We start from the raw sequence: 13548 nt of genomic DNA on the forward strand, positions 1-13548 counted from the left end.
CATAATCGTCCTCACATGACAAAAACTTGCCCCCATATCAATCATATTTCAAATCTTCCCATCAATAAACATGAATATCATTCTAATGATCTCAATCCTATCAATTATAATTGGCAGCTGAGGAGGACTCAACCAAACACAACTACGCAAAATTCTAGCTTACTCCTCAATTACTCACATGGGATGAATAATAGCAGTGCTGTACTACAACCCAAATATCACCATTCTAAACCTTATTATCTATATCTTCTTAACAATCTCCACATTCATAATTTTTTACCTAAACTCAAATGTAACAACTCTATGATTATCGCACACTTGAAATAAATTAACATGAATAATACCCATAATCCCACTAATAATAATATCTTTAGGAGGTTTACTCCCACTAACAGGCTTTTCCCCTAAATGAGCCATTATACAGGAACTTACAAAAAACAATAACCTAATTATTCCACTCACAATAGCCATACTAACACTAATAAACCTATACTTCTATATACGCCTAACATACTCCATCTCAATAACAATATTCCCCACATCCAACAACACAAAAATTAACTGACAACTAAAACACATAAAACCAATGCCACTCCTACCTCCACTCGTAATCTCTTCCACATTACTACTATCTTTAACCCCACTAACACTAATAATCTAGACATTTAGGTGAATGAGACCAAGAGCCTTCAAAGCCCTTAGTAAGTAAACTTTACTTAATTTCTGCACTACCATAAGGACTGCAAAACTTTATTCTGCATCAACTGAACGCAAATCAATCACTTTAATTAAGCTAAGCCCTTCCTAGATTGATGGGACTCTAACCCACAAAAATTTAGTTAACAGCTAAACAACCTAATCAACTGGCTTCAATCTACTTCTCCCGGCGTTAGGGGAAAAAAGGCGGGCGAAGCCCCGGCAGAGTTGAAGCTGCTTCTTTGAATTTGCAATTCAATATGATATATCACCTCAGAGCTGGTAAAAAGAGGGCTACTCCTCTGTCTTTAGATTTACAGTCTAATGGTTACTCAGCCATTTTACCCCTAACTATGTTCATAAATCGCTGATTATTTTCAACCAATCACAAAGAATCGGAACTCTATACTTATTATTTGGTGCATGAGCAGGAGCAGTAGGAACATCCCTAAGCCTCCTAATCCGAGCAGAATTAGGCCAACCAGGAAGCCTAATAGAAGATGATCATGTCTATAATGTTATTGTCACATCTCACGCATTTATTATAATTTTCTTCATAGTGATACCAATTATAATTGGGGGCTTTGGAAACTGACTTGTCCCCTTGATAATCGGTGCTCCCGACATAGCATTCCCTCGAATAAACAACATGAGCTTCTGACTCCTACCCCCCTCACTCCTTCTACTTGCATCCTCAACCCTAGAAGCTGGTGCCGGAACTGGCTGAACAGTTTACCCACACTTAGCAGGTAACATATCACACTCAGGGGCTTCTGTAGACCTAACTATTTTTTCATTACATTTAGCAGGTGTTTCCTCTATTCTAGGGGCTATTAACTTTATTACAACAATTATTAAGATAAAACCCCCAGCCATGACCCAATACCAAACTCCCGTATGATCCGTCCTAATTACAGCGGTCCTTCTTCTACTCTCCCTTCCAGTCTTAGCTGCTGGAATTACTATATTACTAACTGATCGTAATCTCAATACTACTTTCTTCGACCCTGCTGGTGGCGGAGATCCCATCCTATATCAGCACCTATTCTGGTTTTTTGGTCACCCTGAAGTGTATATTCTTATTCTGCCAGGTTTTGGAATAATTTCACACATTGTAACGTACTATTCTAATAAAAAAGAACCATTTGGTTATATGGGCATGGTCTGAGCTCTAATATCCATTGGATTCCTAGAATTTATCGTGTGAGCCCACCATATGTTCACAGTAGGTATAGATGTAGACACTCCCGCATATTTCACATCAGCTACTATAATTATCGCAATCCCTACCAGGGTAAAAGTATTTAGCTGACTAGCTACGCTACACGGCGGCAATATTAAATGATCCCCCGCAATACTATGGGCCTTAGGCTTTATCTTTCCTTTCACCGTAGGCGGATTAACAGGAATTGTACTAGCCAACTCATCATTAAACATTGTATTACACGATACATACTATGTAGTAGCACATTTTCATTACGTACTATCCATAGGGGCAGTATTTGCTATTATAGGGGGCTTTATTCACTGATTTCCACTGTTTTCAGGCTACACACTTCACCAAACCTATGCTAAAGTTCATTTTACTATTATGTTTGTAGGCGTAAGTCTAACTTTCTTCCCACAGCACTTCCTTGGCCTATCCAGAATACCTCGACGATACTCAGACTATCCAGATGCATATACCACATGAAACATCGTCTCATCTGTAGGATCCTTCATCTCACTAACAGCAGTTATTCTAATAATTTTCATAATTTGAGAAGCCTTCTCCTCAAAGTGAAAAGTTTCTACCATTGAACAACTATCTACCAATCTAGAATGGCTGTACGACTGCCCTCCTCCCTATCACGCATTTGAAGAAGCTACCTATGTAAAAACCCTAAACAAAAAAGGAAGGATTTGAACCCCCCAAAATTGGTTTCAAGCCAATTCCATAGACCTTATGACTTTTTCAATAAGATACTAGTAAAATAATTACGTAACATTGTCAAAGTTAAATCATAGACTAAATATCTACATATCTTAATGGCAGCACCAGCTCAATTAGGCTTACAAAATGCCGCATCCCCCATCATAGAAGAACTTATCGCCTTCCATGACCATGCTCTCATAATCACTTTTTTATTTAGCTCACTGGTTCTATACATTATTTCTCTAATACTTACTACAAAACTAACTCACACCAGTACCATAAATGCTCAAGAGATTGAAATAATCTGAACCATCCTGCCCGCTATAATTCTCATTATAATTGCCCTTCCATCCCTATGTATTTTATATATGACAGACGAATTTAATAAACCCTACCTAACTCTTAAAGCAATTGGCCACCAATGATACTGAAGTTATGAGTATTCCGATTATGAAGACTTAGCATTCGACTCTTATATTACACCAACATATTTCCTTGAACCTGGAGAATTTCGACTCCTTGAAGTAGACAACGGAACAACCTTACCCATAGAAGCAGATATTCGTGTGCTAATTTCATCACAGGACATCCTACACTCATGAGCTGTGCCATCACTAGGTGTAAAAACAGATGCAATCCCTGGACGCTTAAATCAAGCCATATTAACTTCCACACGACCAGACATAGTCTATGGACAGTGTTCAGAAATTTGTGGGTCCAACCACAGCTTTATGCCCATTGTACTAGAATTTATTTATTTCCAAGATTTCAAAGTATGAGCCTCATACTTATATATCGTATCACTGTAAAGCTAAAATAGCATTAACCTTTTAAGTTAAAGATTGAGAGAACCCGTCTCTCTACAGTGAATGCCTCAACTAAACATCTCACCATGACCAATGGTGATTCTGTCAATAATTGTAACCTTGTTTTACATCACCCAATTAAAGATATTGAGTTTTACTTTCTACACTACCCCATCACCAAAATTGACTAGAACACAAAAACATAAAACAACTTGAGAACTAAAATGAACCAAAATTTATTCGCCTCCTTCAATATCCCGACAATCCTAGAAATCCCCCTAGTAATATTAATCATTATATTTCCTGCCATATTAATTATACCTCCTAATAACCTAATTAATAACCGACTCTCCTCTCTTCAACAGTGATTAGTTCAACTTAAACTAAAACAAATGATAATAACTCATACTACTAAGGGACGAACTTGGTCTCTCATGCTTCTAGCCCTGATCATTTTCATCGCATTAAATAATCTTCTCGGACTTACACCCTATGCATTTACACCAACCACTCAACTATCAATAAATCTAGATATAGCAATTCCTCTATGAGCAGCAACTGTACTCATAGGGTTACGATTTAAAACAAAATCATCTCTTGCCCATTCCCTACCACAAGGAACACCCGTACTACTTATCCCAATGTTAATTATTATCGAGACAATCAGCCTCTTCATTCAACCAGTAGCTCTAGCTGTACGACTAACAGCCAACATCACAGCAGGTCACCTGTTAATACATCTACTTGGAGACACTACACTATCATATCCATCTACCTATCTTCCTCCACAATTACTATTATCATTATCATTCTATTAATCACCCTAGAATTAGGTGTAGCACTCATCCAAGCCTATGTATTCACACTTTTAGTAAGCTTATATCTACATGACAACTCATAATGACACACCAAACACATGCCTATCACATAGTTAACCCAAGCCCTTGACCACTAGCAGGAGCCCTATCAGCATTTTTGCTTACATCTGGCCTAATTATATGATTTCATTTCTATTACATTCCCCTCCTTACTGCAGGGCTACTAGCTAGCACAATAACAATATTTCAGTGGTGGCGCGACGTAGTACGAGAAGGCACATATCAAGGCCATCATACCACTCCCGTACAAAAAGTCCTTCGATATGGGATGATCCTATTTATTATCTCAGATGTATTCTTCTTTGCTGGCTTCTTCTGAGCATTTTACCACTCCAGCTTAGCCCCAACCCCACAAACAGGAGGACATTGACCCCCTACAGGTATTTTTCCTCTTAACCCAATAGAAGTACCCCTACTAAATACAGCTGTACTACTTTCATCAGGAGTCACAATTACTTGGGCACACCACAGCCTAATAGAAGCCAATCAAAAAGAATCAGCTCAAGCACTGACCATAACTATTGCACTAGGAATCTACTTTACCTGTCTACAAATATCAGAATACTCTGAAACCTCATTTACTATCTCCGACAGAATTTATGGGTCCACATTCTTTATAGCTACAGGCTTCCATGGCCTCCACGTTATTATCGGAACTACCTTCCTCGCCACCTGCTATTTTCACCAACAGCTATATCACTTCACATCCAACCACCACTTCGGATTTGAAGCCGCTGCATGGTACTGACATTTCGTAGATGTAATATGACTATTCCTCTATATCTCTATCTATTGATGAGGGCCTTACTCTCTTAGCATAAACAGTACTATTGACTTCCAATCAATAAGCCTCATATAACTCGAGAGAGAGTAATAAATCTAGCACTAACCCTAACAACTAACATCCTCCTAGCCCTACTTCTAATTACCATCACATTCTGACTCCCCCAACTAAATGCATATACAGAAAAACACAACCCTTATGAATTTGGGTTTGACCCTACAACCTCTGCCCACCTGCCCTTCTCTATAAAATTCTTCTTAATTGCTATTACATTCCTCCTGTTTGACCTAGACATCACCTTACTACTACCTCTACCATGGGCAACCCAAACAAACAACTTAATACTAACAATCAACATGATTTTTGCCCTACTTATTATTCTAGTATTGGGATTGGCCTATGAATGGACCCAAAAGGGATTAGACTGAGTTGAGTGTATATAGTTTATTTAAAACAAATGATTTCGACTCATTAGATTATGAAAACTCATATTTACCAACACATGCCTTTCATTTATATCAACGTCACACTAGCATATTTCATATCACTGTTGGGACTATTAATTTAACCATATCACCTAATATCATCTCTACTATGTTTGGAAGGCATAATATTATCACTATTTATTATAACTACACTCACAACTCTAAATATATATTTAATATTAATGTATATAATACCCATTACTCTTCTAGTGTTTGCTGCATGTGAGGCTGCAGTAGGCCTAGCCTTATTAATCTTAATCTCTAACCTGTACAGCTTAGACTATGTCCAAAACTTAAATCTACTCCAATGCTAAAAATTATTTTACCAACAATCATAATACTACCAACAATATGACTTTCAAAAAATCATGTAATATGAGTTAATACAATAACATGCAGCCTATTAATCAGTATTTTTACCCTTCTAATATTATATATGCCAAATAACTCATGTAATCTATCACTGACTTTCTTCTCAGACCCATTAACATCACCTTTATTAATACTAACAGCCTGACTACTACCACTAATAATTTTAGCAACACAACAACACTGGTACAACAACCCCATCCCATGAAAAAAACTATATATCTCAATACTAATTTTTTAACAAATCTCCCTAATCATAACTTTTTCAGCCACCGAACTAATTTTATTTTATATTCTATTCGAGACCACCCTAATCCCCACCCTAATTATTATTACTCGCTGAGGGTACCAGCCAGAACGTCTTAATGCCGGCTCGTATTTCCTATTCTATACATTAGCTGGATCTCTTCCTCTACTAATTATGCTCCTGTACTATTTAAGCAGTTTAGGGTCCCTAAATATGCTCACAATAACTATTAACACTAAAGAAATACTACTATCCTGAACTAACAACATTATATGACTAGGGCGCATAATGGCCTTTATAGTCAAAATACCTCTATATGGACTACACCCGTGACTCCCTAAAGCCCATGTTGAAGCCCCAATCGCTGGCTCAACAGTACTCGCAGCAATTCTACTAAAACTAGGTGGCTATGGTATAATACGAATTACCCCTATACTTAACCTTCTGACAGAAAAAATAAGTTACCCCTTTCTCATCTTATCCTTACGAGGTATAGTTATAACAAGCTCCATCTGCCTGCCACAAGCAGACCTAAAATCACTCATCGCCTATTCTTCCGTTAGCCACATAGCACTTGTTATTCTAGCCATTCTTATCCAAACCCCCTGAAGCCTTACCGGCGCAATAATCCTAATAATTGCCCATGGACTTACTTCATCTCTACCATTCTGCCTAGCAAACTCTAACTATGAACAAATCCACAGCCGAACTATAATGTTCACACGAGGTCTTCAAGCACTATTCCCACTACTAGCACTATGATGATTACTAGCTAACCTCGCCAATCTTGCCCTACCCCCAACTATTAATTTAATAGGAGAACTGCTAACAATCTTAGCCCCCTTTTCCTGATCTAATTTTACCATCATATTCACAGGATTCAACATACTAATCACGGCCCTGTACTCACTTCATATATTTACTTCAACACAACGAGGTCCATTAACATATAGCACTAGCAATGTAAAACCCCTATTTACACGAGAAAACACACTTATACTAATGCACATAGCACCAATCCTCCTACTCACCCTAAACCCTAAGGTAACCATATGTTTTACACCCTGTAGCTATAGTTTAATAAAAACATTAGATTGTGAATCTAATAATAGAAGCCCACAACTTCTAAACTACCGAGAAAGCATGCAAGAACTGCTAATTCATGCCCCCAAGCTTAACAACTTGGCTTTCTCAACTTTTAAAGGATAGTAGTTATCCATTGGTCTTAGGAACCAAAAACATTGGTGCAACTCCAAATAAAAGTAAAAATACACTCTTCAATAATTCTAATAACAATAATTACACTGCTGGCGCCTATCATAATTACTCTAATTAACCCAAACAAAAACCTCCTATACCCTCACTATGTAAAATTAGCCATCATTTATGCCTTTACCATCAGCATCCTATCGATAACAATATTTATCTTTACAGGCCAAGAATCCGTAATCTCAAACTGACATTGAATAACAATCCAAACTATCAAATTATCGCTAAACTTTAAGATAGACTTCTTCTCTATTATATTTACCCCTGTAGCACTATTTGTTACCTGATCAATCGTAGAGTTTTCAATATGATATATAAGCTCAGACCCAAACATCAACCAATTCCTCAAATACCTACTTATTTTCCTCGTAACAATACTAATTCTAATCACAGCTAATAATTTGTTCCAACTTTTCATTGGATGAGAAGGAATAGGCATTATATCATTTCTACTAATTAGCTGATGACACAGCCGAACAGACGCTAACACAGCAGCCCTACATAACCGCATTGGAGACATCGGCTTTATTCTAGCAATGACATGATTCTTTCTATACTCCAACTCATGAGATTTCCAACAAATATTCATTCTTGACTCCACTTCAAATTCTTTTCCCCTAATAAGCCTTCTCTTAGCGGCAACAGGAAAATCTGCCCAATTCGGCCTACACCCATGACTTCCATCTGCCATGGAAGGACCTACACCAGTTTCAGCACTACTACATTCCAGCACAATAGTTGTTGCAGGAGTTTTCTTAATTATTCGTTTCCACCCCCTAATCGAAAATAACCCCCTCATCCAAACACTAACTCTATCAATAGGCGCAATCACCACTCTATTCACAGCAATCTGTGCTCTAACACAAAATGATCTAAAAAAGATCGTAGCCTTCTCAACCTCAAGCCAACTAGGCCTTATAACAGTAAGAATCGGCATTAACCAACCACACCTAGCCTTCCTTCACATCTGTACCCACGCCTTCTTCAAAGCCATACTATTCCTATCTGCAGGATCTTTTATTCACAGCCTATACAATGAACAAGATATCCGCAAAATAGGAGGCTTATTTAAGACCCTACCCTTCACATCCTCCTCCCTCATTATTGGCAGCTTTGCACTTGTAGGTGTACCCTTTCTCACAGGCTTCTACTCAAAAGACCTGATCATCGAGACCGCCAACACGTTGTATACCAACGCCTGAGCCCTAACAACTACTCTTGTAGCCACCTCCCTCACAGCTATATACAGTATCCGCATTATCTTCTTTGCCTTAACAGGATACCCTCGCTTTACAACTCTCATCTTAATTAATGAGAATAACCCTATGCTAATAAACCCAATCAATCACCTAGCAGTGGGTAGCATTTTCACCGGGTTTCTTATTTCTAATTGTGTTCCTCCTACCTCACACCCCCAAGTCACTATACCATGACACCTAAAACTTACAGCGTTAGGCGTAACCATGCTAGGACTACTTGTAGCAATATAACTTAGTTTGATAACTAACAATATAAAATTAAGCACCCCATTAAAAACCTTCTACTTCTCTAACATACTAGGCTTGTACTCAACCACTATACACCGACTCAACCCCCATTCAAGCCTATCCACAAGCCAAAACCTTACCTCAGCCCTATTAAACCTCTTCTGACTAGAAAAATCTATATAAAAAATAACAACACAAACTCAAATTTCGATCTCCACAACCTCATCAACTCAAAAAGGCCTAATTAAGCTTTACTTCCTATCCTTCTTCATTACACCAACACTAGCACTACTCCTAACAATTTAACCCCCACCCCGAGTAAGCTCAATTGCAATATGCATTCCCATAAACAAGTTACTAAAACTACTCAAATACCATAATTATACAAAGCAGGAGCACCTGTAGGATCCTCACGAATTAACCCTGGCCCATCACCCTCATAAATCATTCAACTTGACACAGTGTTATAATTAACCACAATCTCTACCGTTTTAACAGGGTTCCCACCTAGCAAGAATACCATAATTATCTCCATCATTAAACCGAACATGAAAATACCTAAAATATCTGTACTTGACACCCACGTTTCAGGATGCTCATCAATTGCTATCACCTCAGTGTAACCAAAAACTACCATCATACCCCCCAAATAAATCAAGAAAACCACAAGCCCCATATAAGGCCCACCAAAGTATAACGTAATCACACAACCTACGGCACCACTAAAAATTAACACTAACCCACCATAAATAGGCGAAGGCTTAGAAGAAAACCCCACAAAACCTATTACTAAAATAATACTTAATGAAAATAAAGCATATGTCATTATTCCCACATGGACTATAATCATGACTAATGATATGAAAAACCATTTTTGTATTTCAACTATAAGAATACTAATGACCTCTTCCCGTAAAACCCACCCTTTAGCAAAAATCATCAACGAATCATTCATTGATCTCCCCACACCATCCAACATCTCCTCTTGATGAAATTTTGGCTCACTTCTAGGCACTTGCCTAATTATTCAGATTACCACAGGCCTATTCCTAGCAATACACTACACACCAGAAACTGCTACCCCTTTCTCTTCAGTCGCCCATATCACCCGAGACGTTAACTATGGCTGAATAATCCGCTATTTACATGCTAACGGTGCATCCATATTCTTTATTTGCCTCTTCTTCCACATCGGCCGAGGCTTATATTACGGGTCATTCCTTTTTCTGAAGACTTGAAACATCGGTACAATCTTACTACTTGCAACCATAGCCACAGCATTCATAGGCTATGTACTCCCATGAGGCCAAATATCGTTTTGAGGGGCTACAGTAATTACAAACCTTTTATCAGCTATCCCATATATTGGGTCTGACTTAGTCCAATGAATCTGAGGCGGGTTTTCAGTGGATAAAGCTACCCTCACACGATTCTTTACTTTCCACTTCATTTTACCTTTCATTATTGCAGCTCTGACTACCATTCATCTTTTGTTTCTGCATGAAACAGGCTCAAGTAACCCATCAGGAATCACCTCAGAACCTGGTAAAATTTCATTTCACCCATACTATACAACTAAAGACATTCTTGAACTGATCTTCCTCTTCCTAACCCTAACAAGTTTAACCCTATTTACACCTGACCTTTTAACAGACCCAGACAACTACACACTAGCAAACCCCCTAAACACCCCACCCCACATTAAACCAGAGTGATATTTCCTATTTGCATACGCAATCCTACGACCCATCCCCAATAAACTAGGGGGCATTCTAGCTCTAGTACTATCCATCCTAATCCTAATACTCATCCCCATAATACACCTATCCAAACAACAAAGTATAGCATTCCAACCAATCACTCAAATCCTATTCTGAACGCTAGTAGCTGACCTAGTTACACTTACATGAATTGGGGGTCAACCAGTTGAACATCCATTCATCGCCATCGGCCAAACAGCATCTATCATATATTTTCTCATCATTATCACCTTAATCCCCCTCTCTGCTCTAATCGAAAACAAACTACTAAAATGATAAACGTCCTTGTAGTATAAATTAATACTCTGGTCTTGTAAACCAGAAATGGAGAACACCTACTCCCCAGGACAATCAGGGAGAGAATATCTAATTCCACCATCAACACCCAAAGCTGACATTCTAATATTAAACTACTCCCTGGATTCTAAACTTTATCTTATTGATGGCCCAACAATAAAGTACTTTGCAAGTACACACAACATTTCAAACTTTTATGTAATTAGTACATTATTGTTTTACCCCATGAATAATATCTAGTACTACAAATGCTTAACTATACATAGCACATTAACCCTAAACGTACATAAAATCCTTGACATACATGCTTACAAGCAAGAACTAATATTGTACATTGGACTATAATCCATATGATCCTTAACCCACATACCACACTCCAAACATGGATATCACTCACCAATGTAAAACCATTCATCATACATCCGCACATTAACATATTGATTGGACATAGCACATTTAGTCAAACAGTTGACACAACCATGAATATCCACCAAATACACTTGGTCTCTTAATCTACCAACCTCCGTGAAACCAGCGACCCGCCCACATCTGCTAGTATTCTCGCTCCGGGCCCATATAGACAGGGCTTGGTTATCCTGAAACTATACCTGGCATTTGGTTCCTACCAAATGGCCTCAGGGCCATAAAACTGAGATCGCACATACATTCCCCTTAAATAAGACATCACAATGGTGTGGCGCTATCACTCTCTTGTTCTCGTGTCACTGGATGCATGGGTGCCTCTTGTAGGAAAGGAATGTTCTCATCAGCATTGTCGGGAGACTCCTGGAAAGAGGTTCCAATTATCATCCTGTAGCACCTGACTGTGATTTGCCAGACTTTATGCTATCACCGTGCCTAATATTGAATGTCTTGGCAAATGCTGGTTCAGCACACAATTGTCATAATTATTAGTCCTCTGACTTGGGCCTAGATTTAGTCCTAGTAGGCTGAAAGGTTGATTCAGGTACCATTAAGTTTTCTGGTTAAAGTCATCATTGTGTTCAAATGATCTATCACCCACTCTGGAGGGCAGCACCAGCAGAGAAGCTATAAATACACTTCAAAACTGAGCCTTAGTGCTGGTTGTACCTTAACCACACACTCTACAGCCAAGAGAAATTAGCGATTGAGCAAAAAATGCAGACCAAATGCCTCTTGGAGATGGAATGAAGCAACTCCAAAGAAAGCTGTAAAAAAGTGACAGGAATTTGTTCTTCTACTTGGAGAGTGTTCGATTCAAACATGAGTCCAACGTATGCATCCTTAAGAGGACATGCTCTGCTGTTGTCTCATTTGCCAGAATATCCTTCAGTTCCAGGCTTTCAACAGGGTGTAATTGGTTCATGCTCCATGATTAGAAAGGAATTAAAGTTTGAAGGCAGAATGAATGGCCACAATGCCTGATGTTAGACTTTCATAAGTGGCCTTGTGAAAGCCTGCATCTTCTATCATCTCCTTGAACTCTTTCTGAGACAGGAACATTTGGATACTCTCTACAAGGTATTGATAGGACTTCCAGTCTCCAGCAATGACCTCTCCAGGACAGGGATGATCTGGAAGCTATATAGATCATAATGCCTGGATATGAGGGGATTGTTCACTTGGCTAAATTCCAGACACAGAAACCGTCCTCCTGGTTTCAGTACCCGATGGGCTTCCTGGAGTGCCTGATCAATGTGTGTGACATTCCGAAGCCCAAAGGCAATGGTGTAAATATCAAACTTGTCATCATCAAAGGGAAGTTCTTCGGCATCTCCTAATACCCATGCAAGTCCAGCTCTGTATCCTTGAGCCAAGGCTTTCTGCTTTCCAACCTTTAGCATCTCCTTGTTGATGTCACACACCATGACATGAGACCCACCCAAGGAATCTTCTTCATTCTGGTACTCTGGCAATTTCTTCCCAGGATAAACTTTGTTGGTCCCTTAACTGACTCTTCTGTTTTCTCTGATGCTGGGACTGAACATAATTTAGGAACCGGAATGCAATGTCACCTGTGCCTCCAGCAACATCAAGCAGCTGGGTCCCAGGAAGTGGATGTATATTCCAGAGCAGTAAATCCTTCCAAAGAGGATGGATACCAAGACTCATCATATCATTCATCACATCATACTTCTTAGCCACACTTTCAAACACCTGATGGACTTTGCCCCACTTTTTCTCTTCCGACACAGTCTGAAACCCAAAGTGAGTTTCCGTTACCTGCTTCTCTTTGGGGCCAAGAACCACGAAGCCCGAGGAGCTGACAGCCCCGCATCACCCGCCACCACCTACGACTGCAATAGTTCCATAGAGCCAAGCTTCTGGGAGCCGCCATCTTGGTACTCGAGTTAAAAGGCTAGAATGAGATTTTAATATAATATTTAACTCTAGCATTTACTTTTTACAAAAAATAAATATTTTCCCTCCTCTCTGGATAACTAGGTTCTGGGAAATGACTATCAGGGAGATGGAGAAGGCCTGTCTTTTCTTCTGACTTTCAGTGACCTCAGGAAATGTCTCACAATATTCTTTACACTAAAGCTGCCAGAATTAAACCAGAACCCTAAGTG

The 13548-nt window shown here is 38.9% G+C and overlaps 2 pseudogenes; one reads left to right on the top strand and one right to left on the bottom strand.

The window, feature by feature from the left end:
* Window positions 1-5871: 5871 nt before the first annotated feature.
* On the top strand, window positions 5872-7389 carry LOC144580225 (NADH-ubiquinone oxidoreductase chain 4 pseudogene; annotated as a pseudogene).
* A 4972-nt stretch (window positions 7390-12361) lies between these two features.
* LOC144580167 (2-methoxy-6-polyprenyl-1,4-benzoquinol methylase, mitochondrial pseudogene) lies at window positions 12362-13323 on the bottom strand (annotated as a pseudogene).
* Between the last annotated feature and the right edge of the window lie 225 nt (window positions 13324-13548).

This window comes from Callithrix jacchus, chromosome 18 (genome assembly GCF_049354715.1).
Source record: "Callithrix jacchus isolate 240 chromosome 18, calJac240_pri, whole genome shotgun sequence".
Lineage (NCBI taxonomy): Eukaryota > Metazoa > Chordata > Mammalia > Primates > Cebidae > Callithrix > Callithrix jacchus.